Source organism: Chlamydotis macqueenii, chromosome 3 (genome assembly GCF_036417535.1).
Source record: "Chlamydotis macqueenii isolate bChlMac1 chromosome 3, bChlMac1.mat, whole genome shotgun sequence".
Taxonomy (NCBI): domain Eukaryota; kingdom Metazoa; phylum Chordata; class Aves; order Otidiformes; family Otididae; genus Chlamydotis; species Chlamydotis macqueenii.
This window is the reverse complement of record NC_141558.1, coordinates 37765175-37784773: the sequence shown is the minus strand read 5'-3', so window position 1 is coordinate 37784773 and position 19599 is coordinate 37765175.

Below are 19599 nucleotides of genomic sequence, written 5' to 3'. Positions count from 1 at the left end.
CAGCCCTGCTCCTCAGGAACCCTACTGGCCCTGCTCCTCAAGGGCCTTCCCAGACTGGCTTCTCGGGGGCACCCTGCTCCTCCCCAGACCCACTCCTCAGGGACTCTCCTGGCCCTGATTAGAGGCCAGCTGAGAAGTGTCTGCTTCTTTTTCTCAGAACTCTTTACCCCTCTCTTTCTGCCTTCCCCTTCTCTCATGTCCCTTTCGCCTCCCCTCCCAAGGCAGAAAGCTTTGGGTGGTGGTCTCCGCTCCATGGGTCAGCCCCTTGCGCTATGACAAGGTCCTCCCTGAAGCACTCTGCTGCTATGACATGCAAAAAGCTTGTTCGCTAAGTGCTTAACCTGAGTAGTTTCACTGAGCTCATCTGCTGCAGACTCCGCTCACGCTAGATGAGGGCCCACTGATTTGCCAGTTTCCAGCAGGAAATCTGTGGCACTGCTACAGATCAGACTGAGATTTCCAGAGTGCAGTTTTGTTGTCTTAATCATAGGCATATCCTTCTAAAAGGCTTAGCTTCTGAAATTTAGTGGAACTAATAATATTAATAGGTTGGAAAGCCAGCAATTGCACCCTGCAGCTTCATTTCAAAGGTGAAGGTTGGTTTCTTCAAAACGTAAATTTTGATTGCAGTTCTGGTTTTGTTGTTTGCGTGTACAACTTAAAACCAAAGTGTAATATAATAGTTGTTCATGTGCCTGAGAAAACGAGCTGAAGAATTTCTAGCTTAATTAATAAGGCAAGACAGAAATTAGTGTAAGGTAGTTAAGTTTTACAAGCAATTTCTTGAACATCAGAGCTTCCATACTGGGTCAGACGAAGGGCTTTGCTGGACCAATATCATATTGCATTAATACAGGGCAAGGTCTTGCAATCATCCCCTACAGCACTTTCGCGGTCACCAATATTTCAAACTCAGAGATTTTCTGAAGCAGATGTAGTTTCTGTGTCCTTAGTAACCTTCACTGGATTTCTCCATCAGGTGCTTGCCTGTCTTCCCTTAAACCTAGATAGATCTCCAGCATCTACAATCTGCTGTGGTGACAAGTTCCACAGGTCAACCATGTGTTGTGCAAAAGCCTGCCTCCTTTTGTGTATTTTCAACCTCACTACTGCTACCTTTGATGCTCACTAGTTCTTTATTATATGGCCTGTAGTCCCTCTCCCACCCTGAAGGTTCCTCGCTAAGTTAGCTGTGCTTTACATGGAAGATGTTTCTGGTTTCCATCCTAGTGCTGACATGCAGGGATCAGAACAGCATCTGAAGGATGATGCAGGCAAACACTTATTGGCAGTGGCAAGTAGAAAACAAGGAGCAAGACCTACTTGCACTAGGCAGCTGTGTTGGGCGACGACAACTGCAGCTTAGACATCAGGAAAAAGTTCTTCAGCAAAAGCATCATGCAACACTGGAACAAGTTGCCCAGACAGGTTGTGGAATTGCCGTCCTTGGTGGTTTCCAACACTCAGCTAGACAAAGCCATAGCTGACCTGATGTAGTGTTGGCGATAGTCCTGCTTCAAATGGAAGGCTGGGCTGGGTGACCTGCAGAGGTCCCTCTCAACCAATATTTCTGTGATTCTTTACCTATAGAGAAGATGCAAGTGAAACACAGATTTCTGTGGCAGCAAAAATATATTATTTGTTTTGTTCTTTACTGATTTCCTAACACTCCGTACTATTTTTTTTTTTTTTTTTAGCTGTTGAGCACCAGGCTGGTGTTCCCATGGAGCAGTTTGCATAAATCCAGGACTGTCTCCTGAGAAGTAATGACCAGATCAGAATCTGCCTTTTCATAGCTGAAGTAAGGACCATTTTCTCCCTTGTGCATCACTTTGCATTTTTCTGTATGTAACTACATCTACCATTTTATTGCTCAGTCACTCCCTTTCGTAAACTTGACTGTAGACTTCAAGGCTGTCTCATCTTCATTAACCTAAATAACTTGATAGCCTCATCAGACTTTGTGACATGACTACTCATCCCTTTTCCAGATCATTTATGAATACACTGAACAGTGCAGGGCACAGCAGATTGTTACTGGTAACCTATCACCCCTACAAGAACTGATCCCTTCGTCCTATATTTTGTTTCCCATCTTTCATAAAATCAGGCTAGCAGAAGTTCCTTTCTGTTTATTGAACTCCGGGTGATGGGGTTGGTGTGCTTCTGCTACATCTCTCTGCTCGCTGCTGCTTTTGGAATCTGGGCTGGGTAGTTTCTTTTTTTTCTATGCTTTCTTTTTTTACCTGAAAGACTGGCTCATAATAATAGAGGTGACTCCTGCTTTCCCACTTCCATCTGTTCTCAGATGACACTCATTGAAAGCTCTCAAGATAAGTGAAAATTTGTAAAAAAAATGTTTTAGGAAAAAATAGAATAAATTTATAAGCATAATTTATATTTGTGGATTTTAATTATTTTTAATAATTTTTCTTTAATTCTGTTTCATTACTAATATTTTATTTTTTTCAATAATAAGACTGTACATTTTGGATAATTCTTAGTAAAAATTCAGATTTTTTTAAAATCATATTTAAAATGTCTTCAAAATATAGTTTGCGAAAGAGATGAGGAATATATATTTCAGGGTACTGATTCTTTAGAAACGCATTGTATAATACACATTACAGGGCTGTAAAAATATAATTGTTGGAGAAGTTCCAGCATGCTAATTTTATCCCTCAGAAGTAACTTTATCTCATTAGAAGATTAGTGAGCCCTTTTGGTATTTTTGCATGTTCCAAAAATAAGTTTGACATCATATACCAACTGAGAGACGTTTACTTGAAACTGAGCTTTGAAAGGCTGATACCTAAAATATTTTTTTTTTAAAAAGTGTCAGAGAAAAAAAGAAAAGCAAATCTGCATTAACATCAAGAATGTACTGACTTCTATTAAAATGCTTCCTGCTTATCTACAAATAAAATAAAGGAAAAAAAGTAAGTTCTTACTGTCAGATTTGTACCCTGGATTTGAGTGAATTCACAGAACAGTAATATTCTTAGCTTAGCGTAGATAATCCATGAAATTAGCTACCAAATGTTTCCAAATAAGATTCTCCTAGATTTTTTTCAGGTAGAAATTTCAGAAAGGAGCCTCAACTTTCCCTTTGGGCAACATAGGCTGAGCGTGGACGTACTGACTGGGCAGCCGCTCCTGGAATGTCATCTGGCCTTATGGTGCTGGAGGAGTGCACTCTGCTCTCCTATGGGTCTTGCACACAGAAAAATGTTTGATAGTAGCAAGAACGTGCCTTGTCCGCAATCTCCGAATTGTATTCCATGTAGTGCATTATGCCTTAGCAGGTAGATAGAACTTCTCGCAAAATACTCTTTCACATATGCCTTACAGGAAGAGAAAACAGGCAGATACAACTAAGGGAAACCAAAACAAGGTTCACAGATGTAAAAAAGAATACAAATGCCTATAACCAAATTAAAAGCTCAATGCATAGCCCCTAGCTATACCCCACAAGTAGTCAGCTTTAATCTCTTCCTTTCTTCTCTTCAGTCCTTATTCACGTATATGCGTACACATGTACTTTATTCCAAAACTAGCCATTACTTGGATAGTGCAGGTAGCTCCCTTTCCTTCACATTTTAATTCTCAAGCTGCATCTGGATACTCTTCCAGCTCAGCTGATATCATAAGTTTCAGGTCCTTTCTACTTTTGTTGTCCTAGGAAGATGATTTTTTATGAGCTTTAACACTTTTCCAGTCACCAGACGCTAAACTTGGGATAACTCATTGGCTCATGATGAATGGACGTGAGATAATTCCTACTGCTTTCAGAACAAAGGGATGTGAAATACAATGGATCTTTCTTACAGGAGCAAGAATGGTCTCCATGGTAGTGTCTCGTCTTGTGGCAACAAGTTGCCACAGAAGCCCTTTTGTTTTGTGGACCAGTTGGGGTTGGTTATTGTGCTGTTCAGAGGTTCCTGTGACAAAATGCTGACCGGTTAGACTAAAACACTGAATGAGACAGACCTCTGTTAGAGACCCTGGCTTTGAGGACTTGGAAAAGATCCAAGAACTGAAATAAATTGCATGATTTTTTAAGAGGGTGCACAGTGAGGACAATGAGGATGACAACAGCATCGCTAGCTCAGGAGGATTCTGCATAGAGCAGTGAACTATTACAGTAAAGGCTGGCATGGTGGTTATTAATTTTATATTCGGTATAGACGTACAAGGAAGTGTGGTGCCAGAAACAAGGATATCGGCAATGACTGCAATGTTGTCAATACAAGAACTTACATATGACAAAAAAAGGCGGGAGCAGGGCATCTAGTTGTGACCTGATTTTCACAGTATGAGTCTATGAAAATACATGGGTAAATAATAGACTAGAAAAAAATACTTTGTGATAGTACAAACAGATGAAGTCCCATTTCTGAGTTAAAACTATGCCAAGCTCGTGGTCAAATCAAGAGGATGCTTTCTTCAGTGAGGCAGCAAGGAAAAATAAACATGGGTATGTCTAAGCATATGACCCATAGGGGAGGAGCTCTTCTAACTGCGCAGAATGGAAGTGAGTGAAGAGCCCAGCCACCACCCAACTCCTGCCTCTCCTCATTTTTTCCTCCCTCTGGAACAGCAGCTGACAATGAAGCTGGATGGGCTCGTTGTTCTGACATTGATACATTTACTAGAAAAGCAGAGTCGGTTGTTCACTCATCATTGCTAGAAGAGCAAAATCTACAATTCTTACATGATGTGTACCATCATGAAGATTATATACATATATACAGAGTGAACATTTTCCTCAAGGAAAATTTCCACACAGAGAAGTACTTCTGGATATGTGTCAGATGGCAAATATTTTTATACATGCAATGTGTTGGCAGGTTGCAGGCAGGTATGGTTAAGGAAAAATAAAACTGACACTATTTTAGTGAGCATACTACTTTGAAGGAAATGGTTTCCTCCAACTGGTGTTCCCATTGCGCTCAGCACGTCAACAGCTTTACTGGAAAATCAGTGAACTGTAGATGGTAATACAGCATACTATGAGATGGACAAATGACATTTTGATGTGAGGAGAAAAGACGTGTACGACTAGAGAGGCTGAGAAGCTTTGGAAAAAAACCTGACTTTGCCTGGCTAAAGCTAAATATTCATTCCCTCCCCAAGCCTCTAAATTCCTATAATGGAAACAGCATACCACAGAGGAAAGTTAATAGAGTGATGTTGATGTGTTAGATAAAATAAGATTTTAGCTACCATCAGCCTGATTGGCCCAACAGAGGGGAAAGAGATTCGAGGGGAAGATGAACTGGCGAAGGACATGGTGCCTAATCTCACTGTTCAAATCAGCAGAGGGTCAGTGGTAGTGAAATGTACATTTTTAAAAGTCTGAGAAATTAGAGGAATTAACAGCAATATGTTACCAGAGAAAATGTGATATTCAGCGTAAAACTGAGTGCCTGTGGTACTTCCAAACAGAATATTGAAGGTAATCTTCCTCTAGAAGTATGGACAAAGTAGGAAAAGGTGCAGAAACAGGAACTGCATTTTTGAGAGCTCAAAAAAAAAGAGGGGGAAGTTGGCCTTGATCCATGGGGAGTAAGGAATATTGCCTTTATTGTCAGTGTTAACTGAAGGTGACCATAAATCATTTACTGCCATAGCAAACATGCCCAGAAGAGTACAAGATTAATTTTTCAGCTATAGCTGCATGACTTATAAATTGAATACAAACCTGAGGGAAAACCCACGCCTTAAAATAACCATTTACTTCACCACATTCCAGAGTAATATTGCACCAAAAGGTAAATATTTTTGTTTATTCTTAGTAAACTGTAGATATGAAGTCAGATCTGAAGAAGTCCTGGTAATACCGTTATAAGATTCTGTTCACAGCCCCAAAATAACTAGATGTTTCTGCTAAAATTATTAATGATGTAATAGCTAGTAATGTTGAAATTTCTAAGGTTTCACTTTAGACTTCAAACTTAATATTCTACTGAAATGAGCTCAGGCGTTTTATACCTCTCAGAGCCATAATTACTATCTGCAGACTAGGAAAACAACATTATATTCATTGCCAAAACCCACGGTGAACACAGCCTCGGGGTTGCCAAGTATGCCTTGTTGCTATCCAGAGCGCGTTAGGCGTACATTAGCTTTGGGTCTCTGAAGCTGGCAGGAGAAACTAGAGCCAAACAACATAGAATCGTAGAATAGTTTGGGTTGGAAGGGACCTTTAAAGGTCGTCTAGTCCAACCCATCCAGCCACATCCAACATCCAGGACACGTTTTTAATGCAATCTTCCATCTTCTCTTTTGCACCCCACGTAGCTCTCTCCAGAGTCTTCTCTTTGTACATGCTCACTAACCTCTGCTGTGTTAAGCAGGACTCAGTCACACTGGGAATGGAGGGGATGTACAGCTGCAGCTGAAGTAATGGGAGATCTTTTTTGTGGGTGATAACTATGCGGGAGATGGAAGTAAATACTCCTGGCTGTCCTTGGCCCTAAAAAACTCTGCATATTTCTAATAGTTTTAAAGCTGTCTGTAGGTTTTCAGCTTGCTGCTGCAATCATTTCCACATGCTAACAACTCAGTGAATAGTTCAACAAGGACAGGGAAGGCAGAAATGCTTCGCCCTGATCAGACTCCCCTTTGTGCTTTCTCAGTATCAACTTCTGCAGTAGTACTTGCCTAGAACCATGTCTCCTGTCTGTCGTTCTGGCTGTGCTGTTCCCTAAGGATTTCTGGAGGTCTCGTCTTGTTCTCAAAAGGTTTCAGGCAGAAGTGTCCTCAAAGGGAATCCATAGATGAACATGAATAGATATTGAGGGGTGATTTAGTTGTTTGTTTGGTTTTTTTAAAAAAAAAAGCCTAACCTGAATTTTACCTTTATCTTAGTAAAGACATGTCTTAAGACTGTCCTCCAATGCATGCTCTTTCACTGTCACTCATTACACCCCTCGGTTCAGGCCAGGTGCATCCTCCTGCAGTCACCAGGAGGCTTACCAGGATCTTTCTCAGAGGAGCAGTGTTGTGACAAAGGGTAGAAGGAGCAAGCTACAACATGCATTTTTCCCCTGTGGCAGGCAATTAACAAAATATGTTCATTGCCCTGACAAAAAAGAAGAAAGAAATTAGAATACTTATGTTGTTGTTTTCAGATGTTGCTTGGGAAAGCTGTAAATTTGAGGTTAATTCTGGAGGGTAGTTGGAAAAACAAGAGCGGAGTTCATTATATGAGCTGAATTTTTTTGAGAAAGTTCTGCTGCTGTTCATTCCTGCCTCAAAACTCTCTAGCAGGTGTTTTCAAGCTGTAACGCTTGCAATGAAATATGCAATGCAAGCAGTGCGGAGCGGGACACTAATAATACTTGGGAGCAGTTTGTATCAGACCAGTACTTTCAGAGGTATCATCAAATCAGCAGTAGTGTATTTGTTTCTTTATCATCCTAGCATATCCACACTTTTCATTTTGCATGACTCTTTGAATTAAACATACTACAAAAGCCATCTTTGGTGGCATCTTCCACAACTCTGTGGATTATTTGATACCAATGTAATATTCACCCCTGTTGATTTATTTGGTCTGCTTGCTGGTACAACTGATAAGGTATGGGAGACAAACCCAAAGCCCAAGCAAGGTAGTAGAAGAGGCTTTTTTTCACTTCATGAGCCTCTGTATGGGTCTCAAGAGAGAAAAGTGATGGTGGAGATTTAATAACCACATAGATTCTCGTCCTCTACCCGTTACAGTTTTTGCGTCTGATTAACTCTCTAGCCCAAAGTCTCCTTGCATACTTTAACTGTATTAAAGCAAAACAGATGCGAGAAGATTGACTTTAGAATTAATTTCATGCAAGCTAAAATAAATGGAAAGTTATAGGCCAAACTTGTAATGGAAAACTGACACTCATCTTAAGAGTTATCACCCATCCACATACCTCTGCTCAGCCAAGATTTTTAAACTAACAACGGCACATGACTCAGTTACCAAATCCTCATTAGCAGTATGTTTTGTCAAAACTCCCTGAGGTGGGGTTTGCCTGCCTCTTGTATTTGTATGAACCTCACCTCGTTTGCAGCAGAGGCAAACATTAGTGCACATTCAGATTATTATCAGAAGTTGTGGGACTCTTACTACTGGGTTATGCTTTTCTATCACAGCAAGCATAAGCTATTTGTCTTCATCTGTGGCTTGTGCTTCCCCATTTAGTTTTCATCAAGATGCTGCTCATTATTACAGTGCCAGCTCCTCTCGCTGCCCGTAACATCATCCAGCATTTTCTGCTCATTATGTGTTTGAACAAACACCATCATGCTCCACCTGCTTCGGGTGTTGGCTCTCTGCTCTCCATTTCACTTCAAAAAAAGCTTCTGTTTTACTTCATGATGCCCCTTCAAATCCTTCCTTAAAGCTTTCCCTTTCTGTTACACCTAGAGAATACTTATCACATTTAGGCTATTGATAGGCAGAAACCAAGCACACAGACCATTGTCATATTATTACCTCTCTGTAGTCTCTTTTCTGTCTGTATCCCATTTACAACATCTATCAGCAGATGACTGTGGAGTCATGGTGTAGGATGGAGATTTTGTAAGCAATAGTAACACAAAGAATAAATGATTTTTTTTCAGCATGGAATGAAATACATGTGAATGTACATTACTTCAGTTGCCACATACTGGTTTTGAAAGAGATTTAAATAGATGCAGTTGCTCTGCTTGTGCCAATACCTATTCTGTTTTAATCACAATTACTGACAGCACACTGTTGCAGCAACAGCTCTGCGTTTCCACTTGACAATCTCAGTTTTAGCAATTCATGAACTGCATCTAAAAATATATCCCCATTTGAAGACTGGTGTTCAAGCTAGTCTAGAAGCAGTTTTGTCTGAGAACACAAAAGATACCTTTGTTCTTCCAGAAAGCATTCTTCCATTCCTCTGTTCAGAACTGACTTTGATGACGTTGTACATTTCAATTATCTCTAATATGAGCTTTTTAAAAAAATAATTCATTTACCATGTATCAACTTCATACTTCCCTGCCCTTAGACAGTCAGTGCTGAGCAGCAGTAGGAAGCCACTGGCTGCAGTCACAAAGATTAGAGAAAGAACTACAGAATGCCAAAAAGCATATGGAAATGCCCGGCCCTTTGATTTACTTTGGCAAATACATGCTGAAGACTATATGCCTAATTTACAGACGTACTAGAGAACAAAATGGCCTTGGCCTTCCAAGTTAAACAAGCACCCAGCCAGGAGAAAGGCTTCCCAGTTGCTAACAGAAAAATAAAAGGGAGTCCTCTAGGACAATGTAAATCTCTTCTAGAGAATGAGGGTCCCAAGTCAATGAGATCCTTTCTTGGTTTGTTTGTAACTCCTTGTTCAAGTTTATTTCCCTTTTTCTCAATTCTGGGAAAGTGTTACAGTGTGTAGACATTTACTTCAGCCTGTGATGGGCTCTACAAACCTCAGAGCAGCTAAGCAAAGCTACAGAGCTGTTAGCATTTCAGTCAGCTCTTCTGTACTTTTCCTGCAAGATCTGTCAAATCACAGGAGATGAGTTAAAAAAGAGAGACCCAAGCTGGCTGGCTCAGCATGGTTTTAGCACATGACCAGAGCTTGCTAGCTGTCAAAGTTTGCCACAGTGGGATACTGTGGCTTAGGACTGTTGGCTTAGGACTAATGTGTTTGTGTTGCTACCTGGAACCTGCTGAAGGTCTGAATGGGGACGTGACAGCTAGCAATATTTTGAAAAGGGGCATCTGCCCTCTGTAAATCTCATAAACTTAATCCCCATTGAGGTTCATTCAGCAATTTATTCAAACTTTCCAAGCTGTGTGGTTACACAGGCCTAGAACAGGATAACCACTGTCCACGTGTTGGCATAACTGTACACAGAAAGGGAGCATTGCACACAATACATACATGTACATTTTCAAAGAAGACCAAATAACGCAGGCTGTGCTATCTATAAGAATGTCAAGTGCGTAATTTAATTAAGTTATTTGATTAATTTGAGTATCCCATGGCAGAAAAATGCATTACACACTTGCTAACATGAGTGATGTAAAATTAAAGAAGCAAATGTAATTGGTCAAATTTCCAGACAAAATTCACTACAGCCCTCTGATTATTTTCAAATTACATGTACAAACAAAGGCAATCAAAAATGCAATTATGTGTGCAAGCTGCTTGAGTGGAGGTCACACCACCTTCTGCGTAGGAAAATACCCCTAGGGAGGTAGACTGCTCATCCAGATTATTCACTGGGCTACAGAAAGCTAAGCTTTTTAAACAACAGTTGTTAGCAATTTAATAATACATGAATATGACTCTGAAGTTAAAAACTAAAGCACAGAAAATAAAATCCAAGGGGAGTAAGATAAGAGTAATGGTCAAATCCAATGTATTTGAATTGTTCTTACATACATTAGCATGGTCATGCTTTGTTGACTCGAGTGAATTGCATTCCTGCTTAGTTGCATTGTTATCGTAACTCTAAAATATTCAATTAAGATTTTCTTGAATGGGATTCATTAGAAAAATATGATGGTATTCCCAAAGTATGATCCTGACTTCATTTTTTTGCCTCTTTATTTCACTTGCCAGAAAGAATTGGAAACACTGGCTTCAGTTCCACTGACTCAGCTCTCTCTAGTAAAAGATACAGAATTGCAACTGGTTAGTCTCATTTATTAGTTCTAGAATGGGTCTTTTTGGAGATGACTCCAGGAAAATTTCTCCTTTTATGAAATGTTCCTATTTTGCTTCAATGAAAGATTTGTTTTGACTTCTAACATATAATTCTAAAAGGAAATAAAATTAATTAATTACTGCTGTGAAATACTAAAAGTGGGAAATAATACTGAATAATTTGTTTATTGGATAATATTTATTAATTTATTATTGAATAATATTGGTTTTAATTTGTAGAGTGGGCCAAACTAATGTATCCCAGGTAATTTACCCATTTTTTATTTTTCAAGCCTATTCTGCTATCCAAAGAATAAACCAATTCTGCTAACATTTGCAAAAAGCAAATTCTATTGCTTTGCAATAAGCAAACATTACAAAACCGATGATGTTGCTAAGACTTAAAGTACTAAAAATATCAACAGCCTATGTAGGAATTAAGATAATTTTTAAAATCAAGGTTTACACTGATGTTGAATCAGAAGTTCAATGGGTTAAAAATACTATGTGGTTAAGTCACCATTTGGCCAGATCACCCAATTTAGAAAGGAGGCAACCAAATCACAGAAGTTAAAGGAACAAGGAATTATTACTTATTAGCCCTATATCAGATGATCAAAGAAAATTAAATTGGTTTATTCAAAACCTTCTTATTCTTCTTTCATTCCCAGCACACAACAGTGAAATTGAAATAGTTGGTAGATCTTTCTACTCATGTTGATTTTAGGCCCTAGTTACAGATATTAACTAAAGTGGTAAAATCAATTTAGATAGTCTTAAATAGTTTCTAAAATTTCAAACTCAGTGCTATTACACAATTGCAAAACTAAGTTTTGTGCTTTGTAGTTGTGCCATCGATCTCATACGTCTTGCAGGATGGAGAACCCACAATGGAGCACGCTTAGGCTTTCAGCCCCTCTCACCACTGGTACCTCTTTGCCTTTCTCAGGTGTTTTACTTGACGAATCTTGTATTATACTTGATGGGCAGTCTGCATGTTTTGGACATTGCTGATCAACAGAGAGAGTATTCAAGTCCTTATTTATGTGCAGAATAATTTCATAAAGGCTAGTTAGAGACTATCATTTCTTCTGAAGATAGAAGAGTAGTTAGACAAAGTCCTGTTGAGGATGACTTCGGTGGGTAGGTCACTACTGCAACCATATGGTTTCTGAAAATGGGGAAAAAGGCTATGGAGGGAGCCTACGGCTGCCTTTACAGAAAAGGCCTTTTCAATAAATAGCTGATAGCTACTATGGGCATTTATGCCTGTTTTGGGCCTTTGCAAGCTCACAGAAATAGCTGCAAGCCTCATTGTTAAGTCTTTCATTCACCCCAAAAGCATCTTGTGTTCCCTGAACATACTGGAAATCAGCTGAACAAACCCACTATCAATAGCCCCATCACAGCACCAGGCAAAAAAGCTAAGGGAGAACATACAGAGCCTTACTAATTTTTACACAGTATGGTTTATACTCAGTTAAAAAGAAAGAACTAATAGCAAAGATCTGCTTTTACATTTTATCAACTTAAGTTCCATATAATATAAAATCATTATATTATATGCCAAGGAAAAATTCTCATTTGTGCTATTTCTCTCGCAGACCGTTGTTATCATAGCTGTCAGTTTTCCAGTGCATTCTTGAGAAATGAAATTGCACATGGATTGACATCATAGTAGTTTTAGAATAAAAGAATAAGAGCCTATAGAATTTATACAGCTACAGTGTGTCATAAATCACAGTTTCCATTAAAAACCGCATTAAAATAGCAGATCCAATACTATCATAATGAGTTTCTTAAAAAAAGACTATCATAAATTGTGTGCAGTGGCCTTCATTTGAAAATTGATGACAGATATCTCTCCCTATTTTGTTGACTGTTTTCATACCACTTTAATGCATTCACTGTATCAATATCAGTGTGTGGAAAAAAGCACTACCAGAACGAGACGCCTCACTGGCATTATTGTTCATTCCAGTCATCATTCTCAGTCAACTATTTCAGTCCAAACTAAACCTTCAGTCTAAACCTAATATTTATCCATTTGTTTATTTATTTTGGCTAAGACAGGGCCACAGTACAAGTAGTTACAAACCATTTTCTTCAATATATTCCAGGTATTCAATTTGGATTTCTTTCTGAGAGACATAGACATAAGCTACTTTACGACTGTCAATACCTCTGACACAATCTTTCTGTTATTCAGTTTCTGCTGGATTTTGTCCATGAAATTGTATTTAGCAATGGAGAAAAAAAAAACCAAACCTACTCAAGCTACAAGCTCACAATATTCAGTAGCTTTGTCTACTCCATCTGTTTTAGGGTGAGAAGATTATCCACTTTTTCTCTCTAGGAGCTATCAAAGGAAAATTTAATACTAAAGACAAGGAGGGCTAGAAAGGCACGTGGGACAAAGGAGAGGCATTTACTAAGGTTTCCAAGGGTCAATGCAGAGCAATTAGGCTTTTTGGCTCTGAACCTGTAGAAAACTATAGAGGGAGCCTAGAAAGATTAGCTCGAATGGCTAAAGTTACCTTTTTGAAATACCTCACAGATGCCAGACTCTTAGGTGGCTAAATTTAGATGAGGTAAATCCCATTCTCAGTATGGTGTCAATTCAATGGTGCACTTAATCATGAGTTATTTTATAACAACTCTCCCCCACTGATGAAAATTAGAGAAGAATATGATTTTTTTTTCTATATCAGGGTTATGAATAAGGATAATTGAGGATAATTCTGAAATGTACTTTCTTACAAAAAATTACATCAACATTTTAGAATTAGCAGATTCATTAAAGAATAGATATTTTTGATAGATTTAAAGAAAAAAAAACAAGTGGCAAGGTAATAGCAATTTTTTAGATTATTGATCCTTTGAGATACTTGTGGTCTTTGGGGAAATTACTGTGAATCCCTAAATAAAGGATTAAAATCCAAAGATTTTTGGATTAAAATCTGAAGGCTTGGGTTTTGTGCTCCTAATGTCTCCTTTGTTATTTTTCAGGATACTTGAATAACTAAACATTTCTGAAAATGAGAACCTTAATCCAGATATTTATGTAAAGTGCAATATGTCTCATTCCAGAGTTTTGGCTTTTCTAGGAACACTGGATCCACGTTGTTCTATCTTTTTCAAAATAAGGAGGAGAGATTGTATCTTGAGACTAAATCTCTCACAATAAATATACTTAAACCATTATAATTCTGTTTTCCCATGTCATTACTTTACATTTCTCTTGCTCGAAAGAAAGCAGATTGAGAGGAGAAAAACTCCAGTGCTTAAGAGGTGATTGTTTACACAAATTCCTTTCTCCACTTTATCAATTACAGACAAAAGTGAGATATTGGTGTTCTGTGCTGTCATACTCCTTATCAAGCCATGTATCCAAATTCATTGCAAGAATATTGAATTCTGAGCTTTCAGATTTGCTAGCTTAGTAGAAATGGCAGCATTTGATTCCTTCCATCCTTTCCTTCCTTTCTTTATCCAGTATTTCTCATGCTAGTTTTGTATTTCTTTTGCTTCCTTCTGTTTCCCACTGTTCTGGAATTCCAGTACAAGACAATCCTATGCACAAAAGAAAAACAAAAGTAAAACTGCACATGATCTTGTAGCTTTTGCAGATGTTACACTGTGAACTGTGAAAGGTCTATATAAACTTCAGAAATGTTGTAACATCCAGCTGATAACAAAAAGAAAATTAAACAGCAATCTTTATTTTATAGGCCTGTCCTGTCACCTCATGATTTTGGAGAACACAAAAAATCCACATAAATGTCACTCATGTTTGACCTGTTCTTACAAAAATGAGTGGTGTAAGGACTAAGTAAAGACATCTGCAAGATATCCTATCTCAAATTCTACCTAGGGGAAAGGACTCTTCTTTTTGCCATGTCGCTAGTACTAAGACTTGACTCATAACTATCAGATCTTTGCACTACAAGAGATATAGCGTAGCTGAAAACAAGATACAAAATAATTCGTACAGGGAATTTCATGAGCTGAGTTAATCATCTAAGTGTTTTACACAATAACTGTTCCTTTAGCTGTTTGTGTCAGTATTTCCTGTCAAAATTAGACTTGTAATTTCAGGTTTCAACTGAAAACAGCATTTGTTTGATCTGAATTTGGAACACCTTCATATTCTTACTGTATCTGGCTATCAAACTCCTTATCACATAATAATAAATTATTTGAAATTATATAAAATACTTTCATAATTAAGGGCAGAAGCAGAATACCATAACGTATTTCAACCTTTTTTATTTTAGTGAACTAACCACAATTCTGTTAATAGGTATAGCAATTCTGGCAGAGACATCAATTATAGGGAAAAGTAAAAATAAAATAATTAAATAAACTAATGACATCAGCAAATTAAGGCCCTTTACAGTTTTGCCAAGAAAAACTGCTAGTGAAATTAGATACTGGATCAAGCCCTGAATGCAGCGCAGCTTGGCTGAAGGGAGCCAGAGAAAGCTCCCTGGTCTGGGAATCTGTACCTGAGAACATGGACAGGATTAGTAAAGGCTAAAATCCATGAGGAGAACCCATGCCTGCTTGAGAGGAAGAGGTAGGAAATTCTCCCTTGGCTCCTGTCCCCAGAAGAAACAGGACTTCTAGTACTGGAAATCTGTGTTATACTGTTTTGAGTAGAGGCTGCAGGGCTCTATCGATACGGGAGGAGGAGGAGGGAAGAATTAGCTTCTCTGTACAAAGTCAGCATTAATTCCGTGCCAGAATGAGAAAGGGCTGAGAAGGCTGGTGCAGAGGGTAAGTAGGGAGTCAGGGAACCTGAATACCGGAAGAGGGAGAGCACTCCGGCATCCTGCTTGGGAGAGGATGTCACTCACAAGGCTAATCACTGCATTTTGTCATTCATTAAAGAAAACAGCCAAATTCTCATTTAATTTTCTGAAAGCAAGTTTGAATACATTACCTTTGCCTGTAGCTTTTTGCTTATCTACCCTGAATATTGCATTCTGCGTTCTCAAGTCCAGGCATCTGGGAAAATAAATGATTTGTCTTCTCAGGGAACTTTTTTGAAGTTAGATCATAAACTTTCCTGGCAACTTAGCTCATGGAGATGATATATGAAGACTGATGTATTAGGTCTTTCTGACTGCAGAAGACATCTGATTACCTGGGGAAGAAATGGGAAAGGTTACCACCGGTACCTAAGAATCCTCTTCTGAGCTTCGAGAGGGCTTCCATTTCTAAAAGTAGCCAGCATGGAAGGGGAAGGAAGGGGAACATTTTCCTCCCATGTTTTTTGAAGATTTCCTCTCTCACTACACCCTTTTATTTCAAACTCTTCCAACATAAGCTAAATCCAAGAAAGGCCTTCAGGAACAAAGTAGTACCACAGACAATGTTTGCAGGTGTAGTAAGTTAGTCACTGAAGTAAATAAAAAATGATGGCCATTATATGAAGAGCTGCAAAAGGATATAATAAGTGTGATGTGAACAACACTCACTGAGTGTCCAGGTAATTAAATGGCAGATAAAATCCAGTAGAGATTACCATAAGGTGATATGTATGGGGAAAAAACAATTTCAACTTTACATATGCAGTGGTGGACCCAGGGTAGACAATTACCATTATGGTCTGAAATCATGCCATAGGAATAATTACTTCTATGAAAACATCACCTCAGTGTTGAGCAGCTGTCAAAGTAGACAGAAAGTTAGGAATTACTGGGAAGGAATATAGCAAAAAATGGAAAATAGTACTATGTCACAATAAATTTACAATGTCTCCACATCTTGAATACTGTGTACAGTTCTCTTAATCCATTTTAGAAATTATATAGTGGAACAAGTGAATGACAACAAAGAGGATGCAAAGTATCAAATGGGTTCAATATGAAAACAATTGGACAATGGAAGACTAATTATGGAAAACTGTTGGTCTGGAAGAAAAAGATGAAGGTTTCTAAAATCCTATGTGGTTTGGAGATAGGACATAGGGAGTAATTTTTCACTGTCTTCTCCGATAGGAGTGGCATCAAATGAAATTAGCAGGTGACAGATTCAAAATAAATAAAAGGAAGTGCTTTTACATTAATACGTAGTTAACCTGTGAATCTCCTTGCCACATAACATTTTGGATACTAAAAGTTCATATAAATCAAAAGTAGTTTGGACAAACTCATGTAAGCAAAATCCATTCCAGCCTCTCTAGCTCAAATGCACCACCACTAGCTCAGTTAGCTCCTGAGCCAGAATTCACTCAGGAGAATACTCTGGGAACTGTCACTACAATGCTTGCTAGTAACTACTGTTTTGGTTTTTTAACCTGGTTTGACTATTCCAGGCTCCCAAACTTCCCCCGACCAGGACAGAGAAGCATAGTTCTGGGAGAGTTCAGAACCACCTTGTGCCCTTTTCCGATGTAATGGGGAGCTTCTGCCCATTCAGGCAAAAGCTGAATGTGGGAGGCTGGAGTCAGGCTGTAGTTTAAGACCTTGGCCTCCCCCAACTCCTGTCTGGTTTTCATGATGAATCTTTGATTAGTTGAAGTCCTCTGTCATGTTACCTTTTTTAACAATGCAAATCATAAAACAAAGACTAAGGAAATAAAAATAAATAAATAGACATCTCTCAGGGGAAGTTACCTGGCCAGTCTTTAGATATGTTCTTAGCTGGGCACTGCTTTTTTAAGAAAAGAGGTGTTTCTGCTCCTTTTGGGAAACACAGCTTCCAGCAGAGTCAAGGACTTAAAAGGGAAGTGTTACCTTCTTTACAGAGCCATAACAAATACCATCATCAAGCCCTGAGGCCTGCAAGGAGAAGCAGAGCTTCAGACCCATTGTCTGCAGAGCGGCTCACTGAATGAGACTAGCAGCAGTGCAGAATTGCCTATATGGTTTCTATGGAAAAATCATGGTTTATTTATTTGTCAGATGAGCTGAAGAGTTGATATGATTTCCATTTATACTGCCCTTTCCATAATCTACATGTCTTTCCTATCTGCGAAGGAGATACTTGGAAAAAATCCCAGATATGGGGGTAACGGCCTCTAAGATGACGAAGACAATAATAAAGCTATATTGTCCTTAATGGCAGATAGAAAGGATCCAATATTATGGGCTGTAAGGGTTATTATCTCTTTGTCTTCCCACTTCAGTGTGGCCAGCAGCCTAGCAATATCTTGTCTTCAAAGTTTAGAAGTTTAACTACAATACTTAGGACTGCCAAAATAGCTGGAATGCAAAGAATAAGTATCTACATAAGGTATGTAATAGATATGGAATATATGAACATTTTGTAACACTCGAACAGTCTAAGCTAATGAATATCTACAGATGTAAATCTGCATAATTAGACCTTTTGGAACAGTTTGTTCCTTTACGTTCACAATGCTGCACATTATGCTCTTGACACTGTTGACACAGCAATATCATTATCAAATCAAAACAGACAGCAAGTGGCTTAAATCAGTCACCAGTCGGTGTTTCCTACACTACTGTGAAAAAATAAATGTTGCCAATATAAACAAATTAAGAAAGTGTAGTGGTTTAGAAAGCTAGTTGTCAACATTACTGTAGTATTATTGACATTAATCTGGAAAATACTAAAAACTTAGCATTTGCAACCCATCAGTTTCAAACCATCAATTAATTCCATAATTCAATCCCTATAATAGAGCAATGCAATAGTTGGTATAGGACGGATGCTCACTGCATGAATTTTTACTTGCACTTCAAGAAGTCAGTATCTCACTTCCTGGTTAACTTTAGACTCTTTTTTTTTCTGTTGTGATGACTCTTTGTCAAAAAGCTGCGAGAATTAAAAATGACTTGTTCAGCTATCTGAGAAATTAATTTTGTTTCAAGTTTAAGGGGAAAACCCAATAAGTTATTGGAGTATGAAGAAGTGCCTTCGTACAACAGATCTTTTCTTTATGGGACTGCATCTTATGTTTTTTGCACTCTCTTTGGGGATGTTTGGCCATGATTTTAGCTGTTATTATAACAAAAATGAATTACAGTGATCCACTCGTACAAACCCCAGGCTGGGTACCACCAAACATGCCCTAACTCCCAAGTATAGTGTGCCCTTACATCTTCCTTACCTGCGGGTTCCTCAGGCTGCTGACTGTCACTACTGGGTCAATCAGAGGAGGGACCCAGCATGACCGTGGAGTGCGGTGGAAGTCATCCCCAGCACTCCTAGCAAGCTAGATCTTAAGCTATACCTCCTGGCATTGTATTTACAATTCTCAAACTAATTACTTTGTTCAGTGCTTCTACAAAATGTATTATGAGCCAGGTGCTACTACGTTCTGAAGTGGTTTTGTAAGTAGCTTTACACTCATTTGTCAAATAAATGAACCTAGCACATTCCTTAATACCTTTATTTTTTCTAACTAATTGTAAATCATTCATCCTCAATCAAATGTAATCCTTAATGCTCTGCTGGACTTTAATAAAATAATAAAACTAGTGATACAGAAACTACAATAGGATTTCAAATCACTACAGATGATCAGGATAACATTACAAATGCTTTCTTGTCACACGCCCGAAGATTGTTCTTACAAAATGTCATCTTACTGGCTGTGGTGGGTTGAACTTTGCTCGACACCAAGTGCCCACCAAGCCACACTATCACTCCCCCTCCTCAGCTGGAAAGTGGCACAGGGGGACAGGAAATGGGGGTTGTGGTCAGTTCATCACACGTTGTCTCTGCCACTTCTTCCTGCTCACGCTCTTCCGCTGCTCCAGCGTGGGGTCTTACTCACAAGATACAGTTCTCCACAAACTTCTCCAGTGTGGGTCTTTTCCATGGGCTGCAGTTCTTCACAAACTGCTCCAGTGTGGGTCCCTTCCATGGGGTGCAGTCCCTCAGGAACAGACTGCTCCAGTGTGGGTCCCCCATGGGCTCACAAGTCCTGCCAGCAAACCTGGTCCAGTGA